This window comes from Nyctereutes procyonoides, unplaced genomic scaffold (genome assembly GCF_905146905.1).
Source record: "Nyctereutes procyonoides isolate TBG_1078 unplaced genomic scaffold, NYPRO_anot_genome, whole genome shotgun sequence".
Classification (NCBI taxonomy): domain Eukaryota; kingdom Metazoa; phylum Chordata; class Mammalia; order Carnivora; family Canidae; genus Nyctereutes; species Nyctereutes procyonoides.
This window is the reverse complement of record NW_026575151.1, coordinates 796,282-808,343: the sequence shown is the minus strand read 5'-3', so window position 1 is coordinate 808,343 and position 12,062 is coordinate 796,282. Positions and strand designations below refer to the sequence as shown.

At 38.2% G+C, this 12,062-nt stretch overlaps 1 pseudogene; it reads left to right on the top strand.

The window, feature by feature from the left end:
• The window catches only part of LOC129501748 (importin subunit alpha-1-like), a 32,937-nt pseudogene extending 30,989 nt beyond the window's left edge, over positions 1-1,948 (top strand).
• Positions 1,949-12,062: the final 10,114 nt, after the last annotated feature.

The window sequence follows — 12,062 nt, the reverse complement described above, 5'->3', positions numbered from 1 at the left end:
GGAACCAAAGCAGATATGGGGAAGACACCAGATTCGGGTCCTATGTGAGGAGTAGAATTTTGTTGTTGCTGTTCTAAGTTTAGTAACTCTCAAGTTTTTCTTTTTTCCTTTAGTGGTTTTATTATGAAATATATTTGAATTTACAGAAGAGTTGCAAAGATAGTACAGAGAGCTCCTGGGACCCTTTACCCATTTTCACTGATGTTAACATCTATGTAGCCTTGGCACAATGATCAAAACTAGTACACTGGCACGGCCTTTGGGCTGATCCGTGGTGGACATTTTGGGAGCAGCTGACCCGCAGCCTCCGCTCCCGCACCGCCTTGCGTGGAAGCCTGAGCCGGCCGTGCAGCTTTCTCCCTTTGCGCATAACCAGGTCCACCAACGAGGATGCTAGTTCACCAGCTGTCCGCCTTAACGGATTCAAGAACAAGGGGAAAGACAGTACAGAAATGAGGCGGCGCTGAATAGAAGTTAATGTGGAGCTGAGGAAAGCTAAGAAGGATGACCAGATGCTGAAAAGAAGAAATGTAAGCTCATTTCCTGATGACGCTACCTCTCCACTGCAGGGAAAAACCTCAACGACCAGGGCGCTATAAATTGGTCTGTTGATGACATTGTCAAAGGCGTAAATAGCAACAATTTGGAAAGCCAGCTCCAGGCTACTCAAGCTGCTAGGAAACTACTTTCTAAGGAAAGACAGACAACATAATCTAGGCTGGTTTGAATCCAAACTTTGTGTCCTTCTTGGGCAGAACTGATTGTAGTCTTCTTGAGTTTCAATCTGCTTGGGCCCTCACTAACATTGCTTCCAGAACATCAGAACAGACCAAGGCTATGGTAGATGGAGGTGCTATCCCAGCATTCATTTCTCTGTTGGCATCTTGCCATGCCCATATCAGTGAACAGGCTGTATGGGCTCTAGGAAACATTCCAGGTGATGGTTCAGTTTTTCAAGACTTGGTTATCAAGTATGGTGCAGTTGACCCACTGTTGGCTCTCCTTGCAGTTCCTGATATGTCATCTTTAGCATGTGGTTACTTACGTAACCTTACTTGGACACTCTCAAACCTTTGTTGCAACAAAAATCCTGCACCCCAGTTAGATGCTGTTGAGCAGATTCTTCCTACCTTAGTTCATCTCCTGTATCATGATGATCCAGAAGTATTAGCAGATACATGCTCGGCAATTTCTTACCTTACTGATGGTCCAAATGAATGGATTGAAATAGTTGTGTAAACAGGATTTGTGCCCCAACTTGTAAAGCTTCTAGGAGCTACTGAATTACCCATTGTGATTCCTGCGCTAAAAGCCATAGGAAATATTGTCACTGGGACAGAAGAACAGACTCAGGTTGTACTAGATGCAGGAGCACTTGCTGTCTTTCCCAGCCTGCTAATGAACCCCAAACCTAATATTCAGAAGGAAGCTACATAGACAAATTCAAACATCATAGCTGGTCGCCATGACCAGATACAGCAAGTTGTGAATCGTGGATTAGTCCCATTCCTCATTAGTGTTCTCTCTAAGGCAGACTTTAAGACACAAAAGGAAGCTTTGTGGGCTGTGACCAACTATACAAGTATGGAACAGTTGAATAGATTGTATACCTCGTTTATTGTGGCATAATAGAACCATTGATGAACCTCTTCACTGCAAAAGATACCAAAATCATTCTGGTTATTCTGGATGCCATTTCAAACATCTTTCAGGCTGCTGAGAAACTAGGTGAAACTGAGAAACTTAGTATAATGACTGAAGAATGTGGAGGTTTGGACAAAATTGAAGCTCTACAAAACCATAAAAAATGTACAAAGCTTCATTAAACTTGATTGAGAAGTATTTCTCTGTAGAAGAAGAGGAAGATCAGAATGTTGTGCCCAAAACTATCTCTGAAGGCTATACATTCCAAGTTCAGGATGGCACTCCTGGGACCTTTAGCTTTTAGATTGTACAGCTGAGACAGAAAGTTGTTCTGTACTCTGTTTGGAAGAAGTTTGTCTTACTGTTTCTCTACTAAGAACTCTTAAAATGTGTTTTGTTATTGTAGCACTTTTTACAATGAAATTATACTTGACCAGTTCCAAACTGTACAAACTGTATGAAGCTCCTCTTCTCAGTGGTTTCTTATTTCTATGTGGAATCTCCTATCTTACAGTGTCCTATAAAAAAGATTAAATTCTACTCTTTTCTTTAAAAAAAACCTCACAAAAACTAGTACATAAATATCAATACAATCCTATTTACTAAACTATATATTTTATTCAGATTTTTCCCCACTAGTGTCCCCTTTCTGGTCCAGGATTGAATTTGATCAGGAGAAGATGGAAGATGAAAATATTCCAGGAAAGAAATCCCTGACCAATGAAAACCAAACAGCCCAGGTTACTTCTTCTAAGATGATCAATAACTTTTATTAAATCTAAATCCCTGTACTAGCAAGTGGGGAATTCTCCATTGCTGTTTTTTTCCCTGTTAGCTCTGTCTGGCTGAACATAAAGCGATAAAAAAGGAGGAAAACAATTTGTGTTATTCCCTTGCTGTACTGCTGTACTTTCCTTTTGCATCACCAGTAATAGAAAATTAGGCTGTGCACATTTCATTGTTAATGCACTCCCAATGACTTTTCTGCCTTCGTCTGACAGCTCTGGCTTCATTACAACATACCACAGATCTGAGAAAAATATGTCGTTCTATGCTGTGTTTCCCCAAATAACTTTTTCATTTTGCATGGTAGAAAGAACCTGCTCTACCCAAAAGGATAAACAAAGCTATTAAGTTCATCATCGGTCTTTTAAAAGACTTTCAAAACAGCCATATTAAAAAAAAACTATAAGCTCCATAGAGCAGTAATACACTAGACATAAATTTAAAAAGTATGTCTTCATTGAAAACAACTATGACACAAACATTCACCTACGTCTTTGGGAAAATATAAATGATAGGAACTCTTAACTTTGCCAAGTTCTATGTGAAGAACCAAAAGAGTACTTTCTCAGAGAAATAGGAAATATGCCTCTAGGTTCACTTCCTTCTTTTTCTTATTGGATTTGATGCATTTCAGCTTCCTTTTACCTACTTTTCTATCTTGCCCTGGAGTTGGATCCTCAGTTCATATAAATGTAAAGGTGAATCAAGGAAGGTTTATTTTTTAAATAAAAGGGTGACTGTCAACTTTGCTTCTTTGACTTTAGAACGTATGACATAGAGGATCCCTGTGTGGCTCAGTGGTTTAGCGCCTGCCTTCGGCCCAGGGCATGATCCTGGAGACCTGGGATCGAGTCCCATGTCGGGCTCCCTGCATGGGGCCTGCTTCTCCCTCTGCCTGTGTCTCTGCCTCTCGCTCTCTCTGTGTCTCTCATGAATAAATAAAATCTTAAAAAAAAAAGCATGACATATTCTGGCATGATCCAATGCAGAGGCAGGGCTGCAAGTTAGGTGTACCCATGTTATCACGGACAATGATTCAAAGGTCACCAGACATCACTATTTCCTGTTGTTAGTGAAATTGCAAACGGGCACATTTTTAGTGACATTACTCATAACCACACTATGGTTGTTTAAATTGGAAGGAATGATAATGAGAGTAATTTGTGGGTAATTAAGCCTCTCTTTTCCACCTGTCAGTTATGCAAACTACAAGGACATGAACAGCATAGTCATGTGTTGCTTCAATTACGAAAAGTTTCATGAGGACGTTGAATAATGTGGGTAGTCTGTTAGAATGTTAAAGAGGAAAAAAGTTGAAATCTGTTATGGCTTTTAAAGAGTTTTATTGAGATATAATTTACATATCATAGAATTCATCCATTTTAAGTGGATACTTAAATGAATATTAGTATGTTTACAGTGTTGTACAATCTTCCAGAATCTAAATTTAGAACATTTCCATTGCCCTAAGAAAAAACTTTGTGCCCATTTAGCCACTCCTTTTTTCCTTACCTCCAACCCTTAGCAGACTACTAGTTTACTTTCTCTATATGTTTGCCTTTCTAGGACATTTCACATAAATAGAGTCATACATATTGATGTTGTGTCTGGTTTCTGTCAGAGAGCATTTTTTAGTTTCATGCACATTGTGGCATATATCAGAGCCTCATTCCTTTTTATTGAATAGTTTCCCATTCTATGGATTTACCACATTTTATCTACTCACCATCTGATGGACATTTGAGCTATTTCCAGTTTTTCATTATTGTGCATCATGTTGTTATGAATATTTGTGCACACCTTCTTTGTGTGTATATATGTTATTTCTCTTGAGAGTGGATTTGCTAAATTAAATGGCAAGTGTAACTTTTTTAGGAAACTGCTAAGCTGTTTTCCAAAGTGGCTACTTCATTTTACATTCTTACCAGCAATGTAAGAGGATTCCAGTTTCTGCACACCTCTGGACACACTTCTTATTGTTTGTTTTTTTGGTATACTTATTCTAGTGGGTGAAAAATGGTATCTCATGATGAGTTTGATATGCACTTCTCTTTTTTTAAAATTTTACTTATTTATTTATGACAGTCACAGAGAGAGAGAGAGAGAGAGAGAGAGGAGAGAGAGAGAGAGAGAGAGAGAGAGGCAGAGACACAAGCAGGCTCCATGCACCGAGAGCCCGACGTGGGACTCGATCCCGAGTCTCCAGGATCGCGCCCTGGGCCAAAGGCAGGCGCCAAACCCCTGCGCCACCCAGGGATCCCGATATGCACTTATCTAATGAGGAATGATGCTGAGCATCCTCTCCTGTTCCTATTGGCTTATCAGTAGTTTGTTGGTGTAGCTTCTTTGGTTTTGTGTCTGTTCAAATCCTTTGTTCATGTTAACATTGGGATATTTACTTGTTCCATCTGCCTATCTCCTCCTAGAGGAAAGTCCTATCTTATATTTTAGGGCTATTACTCCCTTGCATCTAAAAAATTATTTTCAAAATGCATTGTATTAAATTGTTTGATCATGTAATCCTAAACAAACCATTGTTTGGCTTCTTATGTTTTAAAAAATGGATTTATATTGTGTATAGACTTCAGTAGTAGAATCTTGAATGTTCTTATAAGTTCAATTTTCATGTTGGGTAAACAGTGATACCAGAATACTTAACACAAAAAGGTCTTTTCTTTTTTACTTTCTTTCTTCTTTTTTTAAAGTAGGCTCCATGTCCAATGTGGGGCTTGAACTCATGATCCTGAAATCAAGAGTTGCATGCTCTATTGACTGAGCCAGCCAGACACCCCAGAAGTTATTTTTAAGTACAAAAAAAAAAAGAAGAAAGAAAGAAAGAAAGAAAGAAAGAAAGAAAGAAAGAAAGAAAGAAAGAAAAAGAGTATAAATGAGAACATATAGCAAAGGATTCTTGTCTTTTTGGAAGATTGAACAGTTATTATAAGTTACAAAAGTTGCCCTCAGATGCCCCCAGAATTTATGAACATCAACTACTGTACTAATTTGTTATGAGGATCTAGAGCTATTTGTCTCTAAATAGTCCCATCCTCCTGGGAATTTTTCAGTTTGCAAAACTAATTTTTATAGTTTTCTTGTCTCTTTTTTCTCTGAATCTAACAATTGCATCTTTTATTCCTCTCAGTTCTTTCTGCATGCTGTTTCCTATCCAACATAGATTTAAAAAACAGATAATCTAGGATTAGCTTCAATATTTATATTCTGATTAAGAGCTGGGGGGGGGTTCTTTGGAGATGAGTTAACACATTTTAATGCATAGATTATGTGACATATATTTTGGTTGCTGAAGCCTCTTCTTGTTTCTTTGTTCTTAGCTTTTTCTGGGGAGAGATTCCAGAGGGTAGGTTTGAAGTTGGATTTGGTGTTGAATCCTTGCTCTGCCATTTTATCAGCTATGAACCAATGACTCCATTTTCTTTATCCTCTAATGAGGATAGGTATGTGTTTATCACAGTATGACCTAAAATAAGGGTATCTCTCAACACCTAGTATAAGCACTCAGTGGATATTATCTTTTTTTATAAGACTAAAGAAGCTTATCAACAATATCAAGCTCTCAAATTGCTCTTCGGTGACATTGGAGAGTAAGAAAAACAAAAACAGTAGATAATAAAGACTGTGCTTGATAGATATGTAATGCTTGTTAGGACAAAAGAGGGAAGAATTGAGAACAAATATTGGATGGTGGGAGGTGGTAGCGGTAGGAATGGTGATAGGAAAGAAGTAATTCAGGAAAGCCAGATCAAGCAAACTCCTACTTCCTGGTCCAAGTTGCTGGCAGGACTGTACCATCAAGAAGGTCCTGAAAGAGGGCTTAAGCATTATCCAGCTCATAATTCTCAAGTTTTACCACCACCAAGATTTTCTTTTATTATTACTTCTTCTTCTACTGGTTTCACTGAACAAATCTGTTCACCAAGAGATCTGATGTGCCAGGGAATTAACTAATTTGTGTGGTGAACAAAGTCTAGAGAGAAGAATGATTTTTCCCCCCTTTCTCTGTTCCAGAGAATGAAGAGGTAGTGAGGTCGGGCCTCAGAGACTACTGTAAGCATGTGGACTCTCCTCTAGCTCTTTGTTTGGCTAGGGTCCATGACTCCACCTGAGCCTTATACAGAGAAGCCATTCTTCTTCCTTCTGTGCTGAATCTGGCTTAGCCGAAGTGCAATAAAGTCTATAGGGTATATGAGCCTGTCAGCAATTCAAGAAGACATCATCTTGAGCTTGGCAGACATCCCTAGAAGGTGTCTGCAACCAGGGTGGTGGTTTTTGCAATTGCAGACAGATTTGCAGACAGCAGACACCATGTAGTTGACAGGAGGACAAGAATAGGATTTCACTGGTGTGTGGGCATTTGTGGAACTCCCCAGGGATTCTCAGAAGTAACTATGGGAGAGATGATTAAGGAAGTAGCTGAAAATTATACAGATGAAGATGATGTATCAAATAATTTTTGGCTTCAATGATAACAAAGTCATTTAAACTCACAGAGAGGTGAGGTTCCAAGATTTTGAGTTATTTAAATAATAATTCACAAATTAAAACAAAAATAACCACTTGTGTTAATCTAGGAAAAAGTTATTTTAATTTTATATTTTACTAAAAACTATGTAATTAAAATCTTTAGAATTATAATGTTTTAGTTAGCATATGCATTGTCATTCATGCATAGGCCCCTGTAGTTCATATATCTTTTTATTACATTCTAGAATCTCTAAGGATCTTAAATTGGGAATCATCATATAGTTTCCATTCCAACATGGATCAACAGGACAATGATAAAATTAGTATTAGAACTCAGCTCTCTTTTTAACTCAGTGTTGTTGTTTTTTTTCAGTCTCATACTATTTCTTCTAACCCTTTTAAATATCCATAGCCCATAGCTCTGTATTATAAGAAAGTAACTCAGCAAATGTATAAAGCAATTAGTGAATTGTACAGTAGCCAGATATGCTGGTGGCCCTTTTCACTCAGCTCTAAAGATGAAGTATTTTGTTGTTTTGGATGGATCTGGGGGAAGGAGAGAAGGGACAGGCTTGTAGCAGAACGTCACCATGATTAGTAATTAGGGAAAGCAGAAACCCAAGGTTTACTTACCTAGCACTGCTTAAGAGGTCACAGTTCAGCTCTTGGGAGAAGAGAGAACCAGCATGGTGGCAAGTTGGAACAGGGAGAATAGAGACTATAGCAACTAGCTCAGAGAAAATATTTGTGGGTTTAGGTGGCCAAGGGAAAGTGGAGGGGACCTGGCATCTGGGGGGTACTGAGGGTCTCAGAGAGGCTAGTCATCCAGACCTTTCCAGCAGAGGGCAGTCACAGCTTATTTTTTCTCAGGCAGTTCTTGGATTCACTCCTTGGCTTTCGCTACCAAGTCTGAGCTAACTCTGGAGTCTCAGGGCATGGTGGAGGATAGTTTCCTCTCACGCAAGAGTCTTCCCCAATCTGTAGAGAAGGAAAAAGATTTTTATTGGAGTCTCAAATTCCAGAGAGAATCTTGGTGGGAATCTAGCAATATTGTCTTGAGCAGGGCATGGAACTGAGAGTCCATCCATATAGATTTTCTTTTTGCTTCCCTGCTTCAAGCTTGATCAGCTCTCTATTTGGAATGTCTTCACTCAGACTTCAATATGTTTTAAACAAAGGCTGACTGAAGGTATGATTGCTTAACTAAAATTTTCTTGCAATGGAGAAAAATATAGAGATGTCTGAAAGTGGAATTTTTTTTTGAAGGTGGAGGTTTTTAAGTATTTAACAGTTTTTTTTTTAAATGTCTGAGGGAAAAAAATAAAACCCTACTTCATTTGAAGTTGGAGACTTCAAATGCCTAGAAGGCACTTATTTTAAGAACTATTTTGCTTGTGATTCTTGATAATGAAGAGTAGCAGAATGTTATTTCAAAATATGTCACTTTTAGTATATTGATTATTTCTAGTTGATTATTTGCTTGAAAAACAGCAGATACAGGGAAAGGCTCTCTCTGAACTCTCTTTATCTGCCTAAAGACAGATCCTCCAAAAGGGACCCAATTATCTCTTCCCAGGAGCCTCATCACATGAGAGGAGACTAGAAGTCCATACCACTTCCAAACCAGCTGTAACACAAACTATCAGATTTCCTATTCATTCTTCTAAGGGACTATTCATATTATCTAAAAATCATTTACACTCTCCCCTAAAAAGTCTACTTCCCCCTTTTCCTTTTCTTTTTAAGATGACATGCAAGCCTGAATTTTAAGTCACCACACAGAGTTACTATTTTCTCCTGGGTTTCTCCCACATATGTATGAGATATACATGTTAATAACTTTTTTTTCTTGTTGATCTATTATCAAAGAGGTCTCAGCTAAGAACTCAGAAAAGTAGAGAAGGAATGTTACTTTTCCTGCTCTACAATAATTTACTTAAGTCCACAGTCTACAACTCTATTAACTTTGTATTTAAAAATAAGAAACGGAATGTTAAGCTACTCTTACCTGCAACTAGGTTTTAGATCATCATACAGCATAAAATATTTCAATTCATTGCTGTTTCTTTCTCTTATTTGAATTTAGGATTCAGTGTGTACTTTAGCCAAATTATTCGAACCCTTTTTCTGATTACAAAGGGAAATTAATTCAAGAGACTCACCTCCCAGTAAACTTTCAAGTTTATCATGAAGTCTTAACTATTGCATTTTTAATTGGGTACATTTAAATGTTATTCATTTCTTGCCATGCTTTCAGGATGGATATAAAGTTACGAGTTAACTGATATTGCAAGAGTAAAGTAACTCTTTGGTTCCAAGTTGTAATATATCTCAAGGGTTCTACACCCAATTCCAATGTGTATATGTGGGGAGCGTTCCCCATACCACCAGGCAACAGGATTCCAGCTCAGTGTTCTGGAATTCAACTCAATTCTGACACTATCTGCAGATAGCATCAGATCCCACAGGTTAAAGGGTTCAGTCTACAAGATTGCCCCCTCTCCCACTCTGCAGGTTAAAGGGTTCAGTCTACAAGATTGCCCCCTCTCCCACTCTGCCTCCAGGTACAAATCACAAGACCAGGTTGTCACCCATGCTTCTGACCAACTGACTATAGATTAAAGGTTCCAAATACCTTGGGTTTGATTAATTTGCTGGAATGGCTCACAGAACTCAGAGAAACATTTTCTTACTACTTCATCAGTTTATCATAAAAAGATATAATTCAAGAACAAACAGATGTTAGAGAAATATAGGGAAAAGTATGGGGAAAGAAGGGAGAGATTTCATTCTCTTTCCAAGTGTATGAATTTCCTTAGAACTTCATGTGTTCACCAACCTGAAAGCTCTCTGAACTGTCCTTTGGGTTTTTATGAAGGCACCATTATTTAAGCATGATTGATTAAATCATTGGCCTTGGACAACTGATCCAAATTCCAGACCCTCCTCCTTCTGGAGAGGTCAGGGGGTGGGACTGAAAATTTCAAACTTCTACTCACATGGTTGGTTGGTTCCCTTGGTAACCAGACCCTGCCTTAACTAGTTGGGTCCAAAATTCCTCACTAACATAAAAGAAACTCTTATAGCTCTCATCACTTAGGAAATTTTGAGGGTTTTAGGAGCTCTGTCTCAGAAATAGGATGAAGACGAAATACAGTTGAGTCTTGCATAACCCTGGGGGTTAGGGATGCCAGTATCCTGCAGTCAAAAATCTGCATATAACTTTTGACTCTCTAGAAAATTAACTACTGATAGCCTACTGTTGGCCAGAAGGTTTATTGATAAGTCAATTAGCATATTTTGCATGTTATATGAAGTAGAGAAATAGGCTAGAAGAAAAAAATGTTATTTAAAAATTCATAAAAGAAAATACATTTACAGTACTGTCCTATATTTATTGAAAAAAAATCATGTATAAATGGATCCAAATAGTTTGAACCCATGTTGTTCAAAGCTGAATTGTATGTATCTCTTATTATAAATCACAAGACCACAATAATTTAATTAGAAACCTGAGTCCACATCTATACCCTAACTCTGACAACTCCTAACATTAACATGGTTTAAAGATGCCCATTGATGGATTCATTTGGCAAAAACAAGTTTATATACCTCCAAATGGATATAAATATACAATTTTAATTTTTTTTTAGAGGAAACATTTTGTCCATTCCTATAAGAAGATGAATAGGGTTATTTTTCCTACTCTTGAGTAGAAGAGAAAGGACATGATATTTCTATGGAGTGGGTCCTCCTTGCCTTGGAGGGAGGGTGTGACAGATTATAGATTATACCCAATCTCATATGCTTTTCTTACAAAGTGATTGACAGCCCCCCCCCCCCATGGGGTTTATGTCCCCGTCCCCTGAAGTTGGGCAAGGCTTATCACCAGAAGGGTGGTGGAATATCTCAGAAGGGATGCTTGTGATTTTTAATGCAAAGTCATAAAAAGAATGCAGTTTCTTCCTCTTCCTCTCTCTCTTTCTCTTTCCTCCTCTCTCTCTCCCTCCTGGAGGAATATAGGTGTTGTGTGCCCAAGTGTAGGGGGTATCAAGACAGAAGTGGTATTGATAGCTAAAAATTCCAACATTTTTTTAAAAAGATTTTATTTATTTATTCATGAGAGACACACAGAGAGAAGACAGAGACACAAGGTAGGACTTGATCCCGCGACCCCAAGATCACACCCTGGGCCAAAGGCAAGCGCTAAATCACTGAACCCACCCAGGGATCCCCAAAACTCCAACATTTTTGAGGAGCCAATTTATACTGTAGGTAGCATGTGGGCTCAAAGGCCTTTGATATTAATCCTATTAATGTTATGAGGGCAAAAACTCTCTGAAATCTATAGATTAGTCAAATAGTGAAAAGAGGAGTTTTTCTCCTCCTTTGTCCTTTTAAATTAAACCGAGAGAATTTTCATTTTGAAGCCTCTCCAATATCCCAAGAGTGGAAATAAAGGCTAAGAAAGAAAACCCAGGCCACCATAACCTTGTCTTTCTCAGTGACTCAAATGTATGAAACTCATGAGATAAGCATCAGAAGATAGACTTGCACAACACTTGACCATTTAGTTCAAGGTTAGAAAACAACTGTGATTTCTCTCAAGACTTGAAAGGACATGTTAGAGAGCTTTCAATTAATGGTATAGTTTTTTATTTATTCCTATTGCTTCTTGAAAACTCATCTTGAGGGTCATCAACAGGCAAGACACAGACAGGAGCCTGTCATCTGCAAAGGCCACTAACATGCACTAGTGTCTTTTACAACATGAGCACAGTCATTAAATTGCTCTTGCCTTAAATCTTCACATACCAAATTTCTGATGGCTATATGTGGACAGAAGGCATAAATGAAGAAGTCCTGTAATTCCTAGGAGACATACTGAGCACCTTGGGTTAATATTATATTAGGGAACCCTAAAGGTGAGCACAATGGAAGTAAACATTCCTGTTTCACACCAATTTTGTGGTGACCCACAGGGCTTCTCCACTCAAGAACACCATGTGATTTATTCTTTCTGTATTAATAAATGTTGAACATTGGTAGGTCATTGTTTTGTAATCCTGCACTGACATCAGGCATTCTTTGTCATGCTTATGTTCCAGAGATCTCAAGCACAATAGGTAAAAGTGAAAGAAAACCATAGG